The sequence below is a fragment of the Monomorium pharaonis genome, chromosome 2 (assembly GCF_013373865.1).
Source record: "Monomorium pharaonis isolate MP-MQ-018 chromosome 2, ASM1337386v2, whole genome shotgun sequence".
Lineage (NCBI taxonomy): Eukaryota > Metazoa > Arthropoda > Insecta > Hymenoptera > Formicidae > Monomorium > Monomorium pharaonis.
In genome coordinates this window covers 14,611,322-14,629,482 of record NC_050468.1, presented here as the reverse complement: position 1 = coordinate 14,629,482, position 18,161 = coordinate 14,611,322, and the positions used below count along the sequence as shown (strand labels likewise).

At 38.4% G+C, this 18,161-nt stretch overlaps 1 protein-coding gene and 1 long non-coding RNA gene across 8 annotated transcripts in view; one reads left to right on the top strand and one right to left on the bottom strand.

Moving 5' to 3' along the window:
* LOC105834902 (polyglutamine-repeat protein pqn-41) overlaps positions 1 to 18,161 on the bottom strand; it is a 385,320-nt gene that overhangs the window by 87,990 nt on the left and 279,169 nt on the right. The window lies entirely within an intron of this gene.
* LOC118644591 lies at positions 1,088 to 11,506 on the top strand. The gene is made up of 2 exons (XR_004962360.1): positions 1,088 to 5,760; positions 5,836 to 11,506. It is a non-coding gene; the product is annotated as an uncharacterized LOC118644591 (long non-coding RNA).

Sequence of the window (18,161 nt, the reverse complement as noted above, 5' to 3'; positions counted from 1 at the left end):
TAACTACAAAAAATATTTTTCTAAATAGATTGCCACCAAAAATAAAAGTAAAAAATCGGAATAGATAATAATACAGAAGATAACATTAATATATGGCTTAATGCCACAAATACATTTTTATACATTTTCGCACTATCAAAAGTGGATAAAAGAATAAAGCATGAGAGTAAAATACGGGAAAAAAATAATTTTAATGATACTGAAAATAATCTATCGACGATACTTTCGAAGAAATACAAAGTTTAGAGGCGAAATACTATCTTTAATCGACGGATGTTAATTCACGACTGATTCACGAGTCAAAGCTTAGCGAGTCCGAAATCAAAACTTTACCTCCAGATACCAACTTGCAATTCGCACAAATCGTTCGGCGCGGCGGAGGAGAGGGATTGGGAAAAAGTGTTACGAAGTGATGGATACCGTTGGAAAGTTAGGCGAGTTTCAGATCCGTTTACAAAATTCACTCGACTGACGAAATTACCGGTTGTTCCGCCGGTAGCTTCGCGATACCGACGATCAAGCGGTGGCTCGATGCTAAAACCCTCTCGGCCCTGCCCAACCCCTTTTCGGAAAGCAATTCCTAACCGAAAGTTCTGTTCTCTCAGTACCAATGCAGGTGGTACCGTACCAGTCGCGTGTTACTACTGGCGTCATGTTCGATATCCGGTATGCCGCATACTACAGAAACGTTCGGATATTCTTTTATTTCTATGGTCGTAAATCTGTGAACTTGGTCTACGATATTACCATCACCCGATGCTCGACGGTCTGATATTTCTAATTTAAACCTCGCAATTGAATTGATTTTAAAGCTTGAATCTTCAATCTGAATAATGGTAATGGTAGATATATCAATAAAATTAAATAATGTTATCATAAAAAAATTACTGTTACATGTTTCATAATTTTTGTGTATAATATTAAATTATAATGTAAAAATTTTAGTATTTTTCTTTATAAAATTGTAAGAAAAGCATTCTAACAAATTTATCTATTTTATAAAATTAAGAAAATTTTATTTTCTTAATTTCAATACTTTGTGTGTGTGTGCGTGTGTGTAATAATTTATTCAAAAACAAGAAAACGTATGTGGAAAGTTTTATTATGTTACATAATTTATATTACATAAACATAACTCGAGAGAAATATGAATTATAAAGTAACATTCTCGTTTGCAAAAGTATTTTTGATAATTTATATAGTAAAAGAGCGTGACTTTTCGAGATCAAAAATGCAATTTGATATAACACGTAAACGCGTGAAACATTACTTCTCAGATGGCTTAGACATCTTATTGTCTGTCAAGCCTTTCATTTATGTTTCGAAGCTCGAGATCCCAAAGCTCGAAATCAGAGAACAATAGGTCTTTGACAAAGCTCGCGAGTTTTGGGAACATCTCGACAGCAAGTTTGTGCCAGCTATGAACTGAAAGTGAACGTGATAGTCTGTACAATCCTTAAAGTACTTTGAAACATACATGCATATTAAGCTACAATAGAAATCTATATCTGTGCCCTTGCTAGATTCTACGTTAAATTAAACTTTCTTTCCTTTAATTTTGTGATCGGGAAATCACGTGATTTCAATAATACAATCGACAGAGTTTTATTAGTCATAGTCGACATAAAAAAGTTCCTTCTGAGGACTAAAAATCTATGAAACAACATACTTTATCTTGATTTGCAATAAAATTCTTTCAACACATCATATATTGTAATTATATTACAAAAAAGTATGTAAAAATAATTCTCTTTTGCTACTTCAATTGCAAATTTCTCTAAATTGTGACATAAAGCAATTTGGAGAAATCAGATACGTATTCAGCGTTTAAAAAAATATCAATATAATTAATAATTAAAATTATTTTTTTTTAATTATAAAAAATACTCATTTTGTTGTTTGAAAAAAATCACTTTTTAATGAACTGTGTAATCGATTGATCAAATGATGATTAATTTTATAATAACCACACACAAACCACAGTATATGTATTTTTTCTAGTAACTGCTTAAACTTTAAACTTATAAATCTTCTTTAGTTCGTTTTTCTCAAGAACCTTCATAATAATGTTTAATTTCACTAAAATTATTGAGAGCACGCAACTACGAGAAGATTAAAGCAGCAAATTATAGCTTTCATACCGTGCCAGCGTGAACCAGCATTTCGCTTGGTGTTTTCGATTACGAAGCAACATGATCGTACATTTTTCGAAATAGGATAATTTTGGAGCACCCTCTCGAGTCGCAGAACGCGCGAGGGTCGCTCGTAACGCAAGCGACAAGGGAGTGAAAACGAAGAGGGTAGGCCAACAGTCCTATCTGCAATTGCAATCGATAGTAAACCCGCCCTGAAGTCTCCAACGTCGGCTACGATATTTAAATGTCAGGCACATAACACGCGTTCGCCACCTCTCCAAAGGATAGGGTACCCTAACATTTATACTTCACCTCCACATTTGTACTCTAGTCACCGTGTGAAGCCAACCCTCCTTTTTTTCTCTTACTTCTCTCTCTCTTTTTCTCTTACTTTTTCTCTTCGCTTTCTGTCAATCTTGTAGGCATACACAGAGAATGAGAAAAAAGGCGGAAGGAAGGACGGAAAGTGGGCGAAAACGGGAGTCAGGAAGGGGGAAAAAGGGCGATGTTATTAAACTCAAGGGTTTTTGACTTTCGGCGTAGTGAGTAAACATACAGCTCGATCTCAAGCCGTTACACGCCAACGTGAGTGTCGTTGGCAGTGATAGTGGTCATGGTGACATCGGTCATTCTGTATTCTGCGGAACCGACGGATATTCCGGCACCAAACTATAGGCACCAAACGGACCAGACCCAATTTTCCCAGGTGGTCATCGAGAGACTGGTGGACTCCCTTTGTGTCGACGCGCGCGAGAAAATCGTCGACGGTGAAATCTTTGTTCGACGACAGCGGACGTTATTAATCTGAGAATGGCTACTTTCGTGGGTCGAATGGCTTCATCCCTCGAATCTTGCGCGCCATTGAAGGCACAATATCGCCAATGGCGATGCAACTGAAACGAAACCTTTGGATTCACATGGAACGTGCGTATGTGCGCTTACGTTACATAATCCTTTTGAGCAAAGTGGTCAAATCGTGATTGCGAGGTAAACAGATACACCTACACACATATTTGTTGTTTTCCTAGCAAACTGATTTCCTAGCATTAGTTTCGCTATTATAAATTGTATTCCCTTAAGAAAACTCTTTTGTACTGAAAAAAATTGTACTATTGTGTGCTCTTTAATAATAAATATTTCATATAATTATAGAAGGAAAAATCGAATGTATTTTAAAACACTCAATTTTTTTCGAAAAATGTACAATAAATTTATGTTAGACACACATTTGTTTTTATTATATTCCAAGTTATATTCCTATTTTCCTGCTCTCTTGGCACTAACGTTTCAACTAGAGTGGTGGTCGAAACATTAGTTCAAAAGTGCGAACATTCGCAACGAAAAGTTTCTGTAGAACTGGAAAGAATGACACGAGTATCTCGGTAATTCGATCAGATGGCGAATGCACGTAGAGCACGAAATTTTCGACTTTACGCTAATAGAAGAGATAAACAGACCGCCGTCGTACCTGGCATTAGATATTCCAGGAAGCTGAGAGGAGGAACAAAGAGAGAGAGCAAAAGGGAGCCACCCAATTTTCGTCGAGACTCGAATATCCCTTCACGTCACGACGTGCGAAACCTTAACGTTAAGATCTTTTTAGAGGCGCTAACGTTATTAATCCGGGAATGGTACGGTTATATCCGGCACACCCTCGCGACTCTCCGGAATGTCGGAGGGTGACTCGGTCTCTCGCGGTAGTGGAGAGAAATAAATGACGTCACGCCTCGGGAAAAGTACTTCCCTGTGGTCTGCTATTCGACGACGAAGTTCGAGACAAAGAAGAAGAAGAGAAGAAGAAGAAGAAGCCGCCGTTCGTGCCAAATGCCGTTGCTGCCGGCTGAACACCCGTCGAAGCTCGTAAGTCCGGGCATAATTGGATCCCGTATTTCTAATAAAGAGTTAAACGACATTTTTCGATAAAGAAATTGAACTGCGTGTATTAAATTGAAAGTGGAAACGCGAAAAAATATAATTAAACGGTGTTTCTTTAAGTGTCGTCAATGTCAATAGATTAATTTCTGTAAAAAAAACCTCTTATTACAAGAGTAATAATATTTAAAAAAGAACATCTAAATACTTCATTAAATGGATTGTGTTATTGTGAGTTTTTCATTGTTATGAATTTTTAAACGACAAAGCACTTTTAAGTATAAAATTAAGATGACCTATTTCGATTTGCAGCGGATCTTGGTGCTGCAATCTTAAAATTACTAAGTGGATGTTCGAAAGCATCATTAAAATTCCCCCCCTTTCCGAAAAACATGTAAATAATTTATCGCGAAATATAATACATCAGCCAGGATTCGAACCTGACTCTCCCGTCATTCCGTGACTTTTATATATGATATACCGCTCAATGTGCCTTCATTTTAGAATAGAATTCGTGCCGATTCGTATCCCTTGCCGTAATGGAACACGATTACAGCAGAGATAGTCATAATTGAAAACGTCCGTTCTTTATTGAGCGGACGCGCGCATGTCGACGTGACCCGAAAGTGAGCCAATGTCCTCGCGACAAGCGAAGCCAGATAGGTAGAAGTTTATGACTAATTCCGCATAATTTATGACGAGCGTAGCAGATAGTATTGAATAGGCCACAGTCACGCGCTCGCTTCGTCAACGCTCGGTTCGTTTCCGTTATTAAGAAAGTCGTACAAAGAGAACAACACGTTTCTCCTCTCGTGGTAGCGCATTAAATCTTTTTTTATTAACAACAGAATCGGAAGTTATTGATGCGCCAATGGCTGTCGATAAGCGTTCAAATTTCGCAGATATATAAATGTGGTAGAAATTCATGTCTAACGAAGAGATGAAAAATTAATAAAAGGCTGATTAATAATTTTTATGTAAAAAACAAAGATAAAGGTCTTGGGTAAAAATTTTTCAGACAGCGTATGTTACGCTCATCCGTGAACAACATACGTCCATCACGAAATATACACCCCCGAGATGTTTAGCATGATCTATTGAATACCCTTCCTAATATATGCCCTCTTTGTAGAGAAAATAGCGAAAAATCCGTGACTCGATGGAAACTTCGACTGACGAGTAAGTTCCGCCATGCAAGCTCCTTTTGCTCCGAATACCCGCTCGAAAGAGCGACACAGACCGCGCGAGTCTTTTTTACCAGCGTTCACGAAGTGATTTATAGTCGGCTAGTTTTTCCCTATTTCCTACAAAATGACAAGGGAGCTAATTAACTCCGCTATTGTTGGCCCCCTCCAACCCCGATCCTTCAGGCCACCCGTTCGCGGGAGTCGCAAAACTATTATTACTCACGCCATGTTACTTCGCGGTAATTAACGAACATGGCTGGAATATCCGACGGTAGAGGGACAGAATTCGCTTTCGCTGACTGCCGCGCAACTTTCGACCTTGCTGTCTCTCGCTGAGCGCCTCCCATTCAAACGGGATGACACCGTGCAATGCGACGCTCTGTCAGCCGGAAAAAGAATTTAGCTCTTCCGGAAAAGCGTGATCGAGCGTGTTGCGCGCAACACAAATTTCGAGAGTGATTAACTTACTTTTCGTCGAGTCACCGTCATACCGATAGCTTTCGGAGGAAACTGGAGGAAGAATGTATGCAAATGTGCTTACCTGAAACAGAGAAAAAGAATTTCACGTGAGTACATATTAACAAAGTATTATAATTAGTACAAAAAAGATATACTAGGCTAAATATTTTTTTTTTTTAAAGAGAAGCATCAATTGTTTGTGAACTTTTATAAACGCAAAAATTCGTCGAGGAGCCAAACTGGAAACAAAAACATCCACTCAAAGCCAAAATCAACAACGCCGAAGTTAAAACAAATGGGGATATGGCTGTAGATGAACGGCGGGAATTTTCGTGTAACGCGAAGTAAACTTGTGAATAATTAATTAGTAATACGAGATGGAGGTTGCTAAGGGCCGGTTGGCTCGGACCATCCTTTCTGGGCCGCCTCGACAGCCACGGTGCTCAGGTTTGAAATTGGAGTCCCCTTCAGCCATGGGGACCTCCCGTTCCCCGAGCCTGTCTTCGAATGAGGCACGCGAGGCGACGTCGGCCACGTACCCTCGCTCACCTCATTATGCTAATTATTTAAATCCCCCAACGCCACATTATGTTAAGCCCCGGCGCACTTGGCAACGTGTCCTGCGTATGTGTATAAATCATCGTTATATCCCGTAGCTCGTTAAGAAAGTAAAGAGGTTGCAGCGTATCCAACAGTAATATTATTCGATGAAACGTAATTAATATGTGAATATCTCGTTAAACATATCAGTTTGCTTCTGACTACCTATTATCTATTATACTGCACGATTTTATGAAGTTGGAGCGATATTAATAAGCGTGACTCTTAAAGCATTGTTGGTGGCATAATAATTACATTTAACCAATTTTTTTTACAAATTAAATGTATAAATTTAATTAAAACATAATTAAAAGTAAGCTTATGTATATGATCACTAAAATCATTAACAGTTAAAGAGAATAATAGGGGAGACATATAAAAGTGAATTGAGAGAAGATGTCACACTTTTTTTCGAATAACTTTATCGTGTTATGAGGAATTAAAAAATTAATATTCTTGAAACCTTTATTTATTTATATAAATAAAACAAATAAAACTTTTATATGCCATATTTTGGGGGGAGAAAATATTAAGTTTTACAAAACTTGCATCTTTTAGAATCTTCTCCAATGTATATAATTAAAATCATCTTAAATGAAGGTGTCTGGCTCGAAAAAATATCGTTTGTATGGAGTAACATTTTACCCCCGGAGATGTCATTGCAGCTTCCACACATATAATGATTTTACAAAGTTATTCAAACTTACATTCTACAGTAAAATTGCAAAAATTATAAATCAAATAAATTTCTGACTAAATCATATACGCGCAAAGCTCCCGAGATGACAGAAAATCGCAAAACTAGAGAAACTTTGAAAATGTCACTGCTCGAATGTTTATCGGCTAAGTAAGCAAACAAGACGTGGGAGGAGAAAAATACGTTCGCCGAACGTAGTCGCGAGCTCGCGCTATATCGAGCACGCGATATATCGAGGCGAAACGTGAGAGAGATACACGCCGAGAGGGTCAGCCCACCCACGACCTTAGTTTCACATGCCCGGCGCATTTCGGAAAACTCGAGTTCAGCCAGGCTTATAGTTGAAGTTTGATACGACGTTGACGGTGTGCGCGTTTAGTGAAACGGGTGGGAGTCCTGGCGCGGCATGAATAAAACATTTTTAGGGTCGTAAACCGTTTCCTGCGTTTTTTAAAGGGTCGCCTCACCTCTGGCATCGACTCGTGCCAGTGGCTCCTGGAGGCGCGGGCTCATGGCCATTAGTGCGACGGGCGAAACGAATGTCGCGATGGAAATTATGCACGCGAGACGCGATACGCGAATTGCATCGCGTTTGAATACCCAAGTGACATCGACTTAACGATCCGTTGCTCCCTGACAACTCAACCAACACGCCGTTGATGACTGTCAATACGAGACAAGATATTCGATGTCTTCAACCGTGCGATCACAGAGTTATCAGGGATTTCACCCTTCCCAAAATATCTCCCCGTGATAATAACAAAACTCGAATTTAGAAGAAAAACCTCCAACCTAACAATACTGTATTGATGATACGACAGTTTATAACTTAAGCGTACAGCTATAAAAGACATTTTGAACAAACGGTAGTTATTCCCAACCACGCTCATTTATGCGTCTATTATCGGGACTGACAATATTAAGCGTCTTGCACACGCTCGTAAAACAGATACGAAAGCATGTTTTCCAAAGGACTAATCCGCTTATGGTGTCTTGAATTGCAAATGATACGCTCGAGCGCAAACCGGGCCGATAGCGCATAGTTCAATGGCGCGTGTAATATGTCGCTATATCGTTTCCACGTATCTGATGCAAAGTTTTAGGGGAAACTCGAAACGCGGAGTTATATCGAGAATCATGATGGCGCGTGCGCGTTCGCGACGCGCGACGTTGCAGCTGCGGGGAAACATGATGAATCAAGCTAAATAACACCGGGCGAGGCACCTGTTTGTCTACGTTGCAGTTTCAAAGCTCCTGCTCCACTGCCACTTGCACGAAATTGATCGTAAAACATTATTATATGGTCTACTAAAATATGATATTTTAGTAGAAGCAGCCCCTTTAATCCGCCGCGATAATCTTAAATTAGTGGGCTGGATTTAAATTTTGCCAGCATAAGCAGACGAGCGTCTCAACGTCGGAAATTATGTCGATCGTATTGTTGTCATTTGTCGAGATAATCGGGATTAAATTTCATCGTATTATCACATGCGTGAATCACCTTTTGTTTCTCTTTAGTTTAATTCAACTCGCCGATGGGACACTTCAAGTCTCTACCGTTTCAATTTATCTGCATGAATGTGGACTAGTTTATTAAAATGTGCCCCGTATTTTTCTCCAAGACTATATTAGGCCGTCACGCATCTGCGATTTTCTTTAGTTAAACTTTTTTAATTATCCGCCCCTCTTAGTCACCCACGATCTCTTACCTAATTACTGGGGAAATCTCAGCTGTGCGCCGCGCGAGGGTAGCTGAACGAAGAAAGGAAAGAACAATCCCGACGGGAGTATTTATCGAGACCGATCGCTCCCGTTTCCGTCGTCGATCATTTCCCGCGCGTTATCACGGCCGCGCGGTTCCATCTCGAAGTTCGCCAGCAACAGCAATACGCAAACTTGCGGTGGAAATTATGCCTGGCCGCCCGCAGCTGCCGCGAAAGAAGACGAATCAAACTTAATTTCGTCCGGACATCTGACTACTAGTAGCCGTAGAACGCCTATAGCTGATAGTGAAACATCATTTCGCAATTTTGTTTAATTAAAATCTGATTCAAAGTTCGCGAAGAACAGCCATCGCACCGCGCCCGTTGGATGGTACCCCCGTTACACCGGCTGCGGTTAATGCATCAGTAAAAGAGTACGATTCTGTTTCTTCGTTCTTCCGTCTGTTTCGTTCTATCGTGCTTTCTTCCTCTCCTATCGTCCCTACCTTTCCTCGTTACGGAAGGTAAATGATAGCTCGACGAAGACGGCGGAGTTTAGTTTGTACTCGCAATAACAAGTGATGATATTATATTCGATCTTCAATATAAGTCGTTACAATTCTGGCGAGAGTTTGTTGAAATGATGCATTGTGATAGAGCGCAATATTCAAGAACACGAATAATTGCTATCTTTCCTTGAATAAACTCTATTAATTTAATTACTATATTGATTTTGTCTTTTTTTTGTTACTCGATTCCTAATAAAGTGTTAAATCTAACTTTGTTTTATTGTTTCCATTAATAAATACTCTTAATGACTCTTGTACGTTTTTCTTCTTATTCAATACATAATAAAGAGAATGAGAAAGGTACAATTAATTAAATTTTTTCATATTAATTGACTTGCGGAAAATAAGATGCCTGATATATCTAAATGTGTAGGAAGAACTATTTTTCAAATATATTAAAAAAGTAATTTTTTAATTATACTATTAAAATATAATATATACCTCCATCACAAATTTTCTCTAACAAGTCAATGTTAGTCTAAAAATTAAATTACTAACATCCCGATTTTTCAAATATTCATTGCAAATATTCATTGAGAAGTTTGCGTGAGAAACAGAGAGAAGTTACACATTTTTATTAAATTAAATGTAATACTCAATGTTCTTGTTAAAAAGTATTTTAATTATATAATTCTCAAGGTTGAAAAATATAGAAGTAAAATAATGCAACTATAAAAGATCGATTTTCCTTCTAATCTTTGTACATGCGCTTAATACGGCTTGATCACTTGTACTTCTTTACTCAAGCCCTTAAGTTCAAAAAGGATCCATGGAATTTCTTGAAATTGAATAGTTGAATGTAAGAAGTTCTTAATAGAGCTACCGTACGAGAGCCATCCGCGATACAGACGACTTCTAAGACCGTAACTATAATACGACGAAGCCCTATGATATACCTTGAGATGACGTCCCGCATTACCAATAATACTACAAACACGCCTCCCTTAAGAGATGTCCTAAAAGTCTCGTGCAATAAAAGCCGGTAACCCATAAAATATCGCCTCCGCCGCCTCCTTCTTCATCCCCTTCTCACACCGCCTACCGCCCCGTCGGTTATCCATCTGTGGTCCCCGGCCGGATGAGACGTAGGTACATAAAGTGGGTACTCCGACGGATTGAAATATAACCCCGAATATTTCTTTACGCCGGCGTCCGATACGTATACTCACGATATGATACTTCCTTACGATTACACTCTGACTTTCATGTCGAACTCCGCGTCGACGTTTGACGTAATACGGTCGCTACGTTGCGTTACTTCGCGGAGGGGAAGGAGAGGGTTATTAAAAAGCTATGTGTGTCATAACGCATCTACCATCGACTCGCGTATGGTACATCGGGGAACTGCGAATTAATATTAATATGACCGAGGTGCCAATCCGATGGGGAATCGAAAAAAGTGGCCTGTGAAATTTTGAGATTCCATCTCGACGAGCTTGAAGCGAGGGAAAATTGCAATTCTCGCTTTTGTCGAGTTCCATATGAAGCGCGGAATTAAAATTGCCGGTGAACTGCCGCATTGCGATTAGAATTATTAATTAATTTAAGTGAGATTTCATATCGACTCATTGCAAAACCGTACGCGTGGAGAATATTTATACACATCACATAATTCGTCTCCTTTAATGGTATTTTCCGTCAATCGGAAATCTACCGAAATATTTTGTGTGATGTGTATGAAGCGAAAAATTAAATTATTGAAAACAGAAATAAATGTTTGCAATCATATCCAAAGCAAATTATATACAATAACTATTGTTTATTAACTATTGTTCGTATTATTGAAAGTTTTCACGATCCATATAACAAAGATAATATAATAAAGATTTCTTTTGGTAGTTAACATGCATATTTTCGCACATGTACGTTAAATATTCTATCCTGGGGCGATGGTTTCCATGGAAAGGGGGCGTATAATGCGTTCTATGAACGCGATTTACAAGCGGCATATAAGAGTGAGCGGATGGGGTTCGGCTACGATTACGAAGGGCAAGTCCACCTGGGTATTGCGGCAATAATCGTATAACAAAGAGCGGGGGAGCTCGAGTAGAGGGTCACCTGATGGTCCTTCCGGGTTGAGTATGGGTGTGGTTTGTTAGCGGCCAAGTTTTTTGACGTGTGAAGATGAAAGTGCTAGAGGGACGAGATCGCGCGTCCGCTATACACGAAATTTACGTCACGAGAAAAAAAATGGTCACATCGAATTTCGTAAAATCAAAAGTTTAAATGTTAAATTTATAACGTAAAAACTTATATACTTTTATATAAATAATAAAAAGCATCCCAAAATAAATGTTTCAAAACACATAAAAGAGAGAGAAAACAAACAATTGTTACAAAATCTGATCATATCCTAATAATGAAATATTTTTAAAAATTAACTTACGACTTGACAAGAAATCATAAATTTTACGCGCCAGTTATGTGAAATTAAAATGGGAACAAAGAAATGTCAGGAAATACGCGAGGAAGCCAATTAAAAGGTTTGCTTCGTACGAGGCGCGATTTAATAACAGTAATCATGGTACTACAACGGCGCGCGATGTTTTATCAACGAGCGATTTTCCGCGGCGAGCCGATGCAAGCAAAATATTTAGCCAGGCGCCCCACCTCCCCCGCGCGTGAATGGGGGAGGGGAGGAGGGAATCGGAGTCGCGCTTGCAACTATCTATATAACGCGCATTAATTAACTTAATGAAACACGGAAACGTATACAGCGTAACGACAGCAAGAGCATAAGCATAACGCAATATGTTGAACAATACCACGCCTGGATAACTTCGCGTACGAGATTACACCTCCGTGCGCCATTTATGCGAGCTACCCCACAATCGAGCCGTCGGCACAGCGCGAAGTTTTACCCGCTTCTCTCGGGGGTAGGAGCTGGTACTTGTCCGAAATGGTTAATACAGCGGGACGCGGCACTAAATATAAGCTTGATTTATTATCGAGGGTTATTATTAAATTCGGTCAGGCCGTTCTCCCGTGCAAACTAAGTTTACATTTCTCTCTCTCTCTCTCTTTCCCAAATAAAAACGAGGATGACATTAATGTGTGTGTGTGTGAGAGAGAAAGGGAGACAAGAAAAGAGAGAAGAAAAGTCGAGGAGGGAGAAAACGTTCGGAAGAGTAAAGCAAGCCGACGAATTTATTAACTTTAAAAGCTGCCAGCATTGCCGTCCTGTTGGAAGCGCTTTCATGGCTTTACGACCCAGTCCACCTCGTCCCTCTCCGATCTATCTCATCCCCAACCTCTCACCGTGTAGCCCCTGATCCCCTCCCTCTGCCATCGTCCCGCGAGCCACGATGCGCAACTTATAATTTTCTTTGAAGCTTCGCGGCTTATCGATCGGGTTCTATGATTGGAATTTATAATAACCTTCGATCTGAGTGCCGTTTCATCGCGCGGTCGCCCGGATGCAACGAGAGTGACGGAAGAAAGAGGGGCGGAGGTTGCACTCTCCGGGTTTTATATCGTCCCGACCATCGCCAGTCGAGGTATGAGGATCCAATAATTGAGTCACAAAGATTTAGTTTCCTACTTTTGGTATCTTCGGTATTGCGGCGAAAAGAAGAATGGGCAATTATCACATTACCGTTATTACGTTTGTTGATAATTTATTGATACCACTTTATAATAAATGAAATTAATTTTTAGTTTCGCTTATTTAAAAAGATGAAAATAATTTCTTCAAAAATAATCACAGATTGGAACTTTCTTTTATGTATATAATAATTTGGAATTAATCTTTCAATAATAAAACAGCTAAACCGCCAGTGGTTTATAAGTTTCATAAATTGTAAAAAATATTAAATTTAACAGTAAATAAAAAAATGGATTTTATCATTTTATATTTATAACAAGGTTTTATAATAAATTATAAATTTTATATTTATAACAAGGTTTTATTTTTTATAAAGTAATATTAATTGTTAATCTTATTTTTGCTTTCATACATTTTAATTTTAATTTTATTAATTTATTATTCTTTTTCAATAAAATTTTATTATATTCTATTCAAAAACCGTCATTAAAAAATGTATAAAATTAATACATCCTAAAAAAAGTAATTGATTCTAGCAAGTTCTACTTTAATAAACCGGCCTATTAAAAAGTGTATAAATATAAGATTAGAAAATTATATCTGATGCAAAGTCATAATTGATAAAATTAGAAGCGCTTTATAATAGTTTCGTATAAAATGCAAAACACGAAGCGTCAAAATTGATTTGTTTCGATGGATAAAAGTAAAATAAATTGAGTAATCGCGTTCTTGAAAACTATGAAACTTTGCAACTACCATCTATTTCATTCTTTCGTCAAATAATCTTGTCGATAAATCGAAGAGACTCTTCCGCGCTTCATGGTAACAAGACGTATATTTTATAGATAATCTTTATATCCTAACAAAATCGTGCTATAGTATTCAAATATTTTGCTATTTATAGTATAATATATAGTAATATTTCTTTGTTTATTGTAATAATTTAATATCTTTTTATTATTAATTCGTATTAATAATAATCTTCGTATTAATAAATATTCAATACAAATTTTATAATTTTGATCTCTAATAGCAAAGTATAAAAATCAAAACATTAATTAAAAGTAATAAATTACTATTATCATTCAACATTAATAAATATCAATATTACAAACTTTATTAAAATTTTTACAATTTATATGTTTTTTTAATCTATAGAAGCATTATGTGATAGTTATTGTTCTTAATACATTTATTAATTTTGGACATTATATAGAATTTATACCAAATTACATGCAAAAAATCTATTTTTAATAGCAATATTAATATTGTATGTAAATTATTCACACACACAATGTTTTTATTAATTAAATTATTAATATATTTATTTCGTTGTTGTGTACCTATTATTAATAAATCACAGTAAATAGTAAATTATTACTATTTACTACAAAATAACCAGTTTATGTCAATATTTCTGTTAAAATTATCGATAGCTAAACGACATGCGACATAATAAATACTACTATCACGCGATTATGATAAATTGTAATCACATCATTACAACTGACCATTTATCGAATTTCATTCTGCGCACAGATACAGTTGTAAATAATGAGCCACGAAATTTCGGGTCGGAAAGATAAATTGCAGTTGTCACGCGGGTTAGAAGTTCGAACACGCCGCACCGACTGCGGCAAGTTTGCCCCGAAGAAGATTCCCAGAAGAAAATATTACGTCCGGTTGATCCCAATATTTTTCATAGCATAAAGGGGTAAAAAGAAGTTTAAGTATAGAAAACCAATCCAACTTATTTATAGAAAATTATTAAAAAACAAATTTTTTTAAATTAAAAAGTAAAAGTTAAAATATTAAAATCTTGAATAAAAATAAAATTTTTTGTTTTTTATTGAAATCCCTATAGAAATAAGTAAAAAATTATGTATTATATATACATAAATATTCACAATTATTTATTAGGATCATATAATAAAATTATAAATAATAAAAAATTTTACAACTTGTTTTATATATCAGTTATACGTGTGTATGTATATATATTGTTTTTCTAAATATATTTAATGCATATATTACAAAATAAACCAGTTTAATTTATATTACTGACAAAGTTTGAAACCAAAAGTATTTCATTATTCCACATTCAAAGCTATTGCCAAATTTGCAATTACATGTGTTTTCAGCGACCACAAAATTTATCGTGTTAATGCCTCGTTGTTGACACTACCGAGTTAATTGCTTCATTATCTCATTTCCCTCGTGTAAAATATTCTGCAATAATTATTTCGACAATTTCCGTATGTGGATCTAATTAAACCGGATTAATTCCCCATGCGACATAAACGTCGAACCATTGGGTTTTTGCCGCATTAAAAAAAATAAGAAACGGGGGAGAAATGGCGAAACGGCATTTTGCAAATTTCGCGTTTAAGGCTTCCCAAATCCGGTGGCTAACTATTCAGTACGACGTGGTGCGATGTTTCACGCAAGACGAATTGCAGTTGTTACGTGGCCAAAGTTCCTGCAGAGAGAGAGCGGACGACCGCGGTCAGCCGCACTGGAAAATGAATCCTCCAGGAATATATTACACCTACCTGTTCTGCCGCCGCTACAAGCACTAAAATCCCGCAGCAAGCTGTTAAGAAAGCCACGATAAAAAGTACCGGTCACGAGACGTAACGTACAAAGGATTGTGACTTACTGCGAGAGAGTTGTAACGCAAGAACATCAAATTTTTCAGTAGAAATGAAAAACGCAAAGTTTCCTACTTGTTGCAGTAAATACAGAGTCTTTACTGTCCTACACAAGTCCCTACTTTTACCAAAGGTGTTTCGTATACAACTGTAAGAATGTAAACTCAATTACTTTTTTATCTATACTCTAAAAAAATGTTTAATTTTAAGATGTTAAAAATGTTTTATTTCTGTCTCCGTTTCTTAAACACTTAGAAATGTTTTAAACGGCGTTTAGATTTAAAAACGTTTGAAGCTTTAACAGATTTACATATTTTAATGTTTTAAATAGCCTTTAAAAAATAAAACATTTTTCAGTATTTACTTAGAAAATAGAAAAACAAAAACATTTTAATATTTTAGAAACTTCTTTTTTGAGTTTAATATCTTATATAAGTTTAATGCATTTAAAAAAATAAATGTTTCTAGACGTACGAAACATCAGGTTGGCTTAATATATGATGTATGACACGTGCAACGTTTGCGGGCGCAAGATGAATTGCGGCGGTTGAGTGATAATTTCCTAACATAAACGCTAATGTAAAACGCGTGACACCCGAGCGTCTGGCACGAATCTCGGGACGGCACGGTCAGCGAAACAATGGCGGGATTCGTTTGTTGGACTTCCGAATTCAAGAGTAATGGCCTCGTGAACGGTGCTTCACGCAAGACGAATTGCAGTTGTCACGCCGCCGAGGTTCCGGCGCAGCGCGGCGCAACGGCCCCGTGGTCAACGGCGCTCGAAAATGAATCCTCGAGGAAGATATTATATCCGCCTGATCCCGATCCATTCCGGCGGACAAGAGAATGATGTAAGGAGGCATAAGGGGTTGCCGTTGTGCCATCGGAGAGTGAGAAAGACGGAGACGGAAAGAGAGAGAGAGAGAGGGAGAAAGGAGAGGGAGCTCGGCTTTACGGGGATACCGAGTAAATGCCCCATGAATGAACGATGAGCCTTGGGGCCGACCATACTCCTCGCCTGTCTCCCTTCCCTCCCCCCCCCATTGTGCTACCCCCGTACGTTCGTCACCCCCTGCGAATTCGAATCGGATTTCAAGTCGGTGTCTCGTGCGCTCCGTAGAATTGCGATTAGAATCGCGTCGTAGAACCGGATCCATATTACATTCTCGCGAGGACGACAAACCACCCCTTCACCCTCTCTGCCCCCCTCCCCCCCACCCAACGACTCGTAATGAGATTGATGCAAGAAAACGAAAATAGATGCGCGAACGAGAGCAGGCCGCGCACCCCGCCAGACTTCGACGTTACGGGAGTGCTCGATCTTCATGGCGTAGGATTAACCGCGGAAGAAATCGAGCCACGCAGGATTTGCCGAAGACTCGGGGGCTAATGCGTAAATATTCGACGCGTGCGGCTTGATTAAACGATTTCGCCAGCCGTATTGTTTCCGACTCGCGTCGCGCGGTCCATGGCGCTTCGCTATTAATATTAATCCGCTCGTTCCACAACAGACAATACACGAAATGAATATCATAAATTATGAGTGACATTATAAATTGTAATATCGCGATTATACAGACGGGTTCGTGTAAATATTAATTTAATTTTAATTATATGCAATCGACAAAAGCGCGCCGCGCCGCCCCTCCTCTACCCTTGCTTTTACGGAATCGTCGACAGGTCGCGAGGTCAAGTCCGACGGCTTATCCGGGTGAAGCGTGATGTTTAATTGAGAGCGACTTTTTCCAGCCTCCGCCACGTTGGTATGGAATGTCCGCCGTTTCCTTCCATTACGGCGCCGGAGTAAGTGGCAATGTAAAACGTAAGACTCGATAACGCTTGAATAATTCAGAAGTCAACGAGACGTTGCACTTCCGTTATTGGAGCAACAAATCCGCGACGCATTAGCAAACAGAAATTGACTTTTACGGGCTGTTGGTTCTTTTGGGGCGCGCGAGGGGAAGTGGAAAACTTTTTGTCCGTCTCTCCGAGATTTTTAAAGCACGAATCAAGTGAAGAAAAAGGCACCACTCGGCGAGAATTACAATGTTGTTAATGCTAGCACTCGCCGTAGAACAGTCGGCAATCTAAGTAATTACACCGATGTTTACGTTGGTCAACTTGCTGCATTTCAAGAAAATAAAATTCCATTCAAGTCCATTAATTTCAATTGAAAAAAAGTGTTCAGAATTAGGAAAACTTTACGTACCTATCTCCACTGAGTTTCCCATCTTCCCTGGATTCTTTAAATTATATCGTTCTAAATGCGGAGCAAAATTAGCATCGCAAAACTTTTTTCTTCGGTAATAATAAACCGTCTCGTACAACACGAAAGCAATTACTGCCAAAATTACTTCGTATATGTGAGGCAACGTTGCTTCGCGTAATGAAACACAAATTACGGGAAACGGGATTAAATTGAAAGAAATAGTCGGAGATCGGCTTTACGCGTCAATCCCCATTAAACTTCAATTCCCCTACGAGCGCGAGTGGTACGCAAGCCCGTAAAAATACGAAGCGAGCAGGGCGAAGGAAACGAACGTGAGGCGAGCAAAAGGGTAGACAACACTGAGTATAAGAAAAAGCGTAAGGAATGGATCGCTACGACGGTAGCATTGTGGCAGTGCTGCCAGCTGAAATACGTTAGCCCCGGCGATTGACAGATTTTGCTGACTGATAACTCGAAGCGTCGGCTGGCTGGGATTTCCACAGAGAGCTGCGAAAGGCAACCTGCAAGTGCGGAA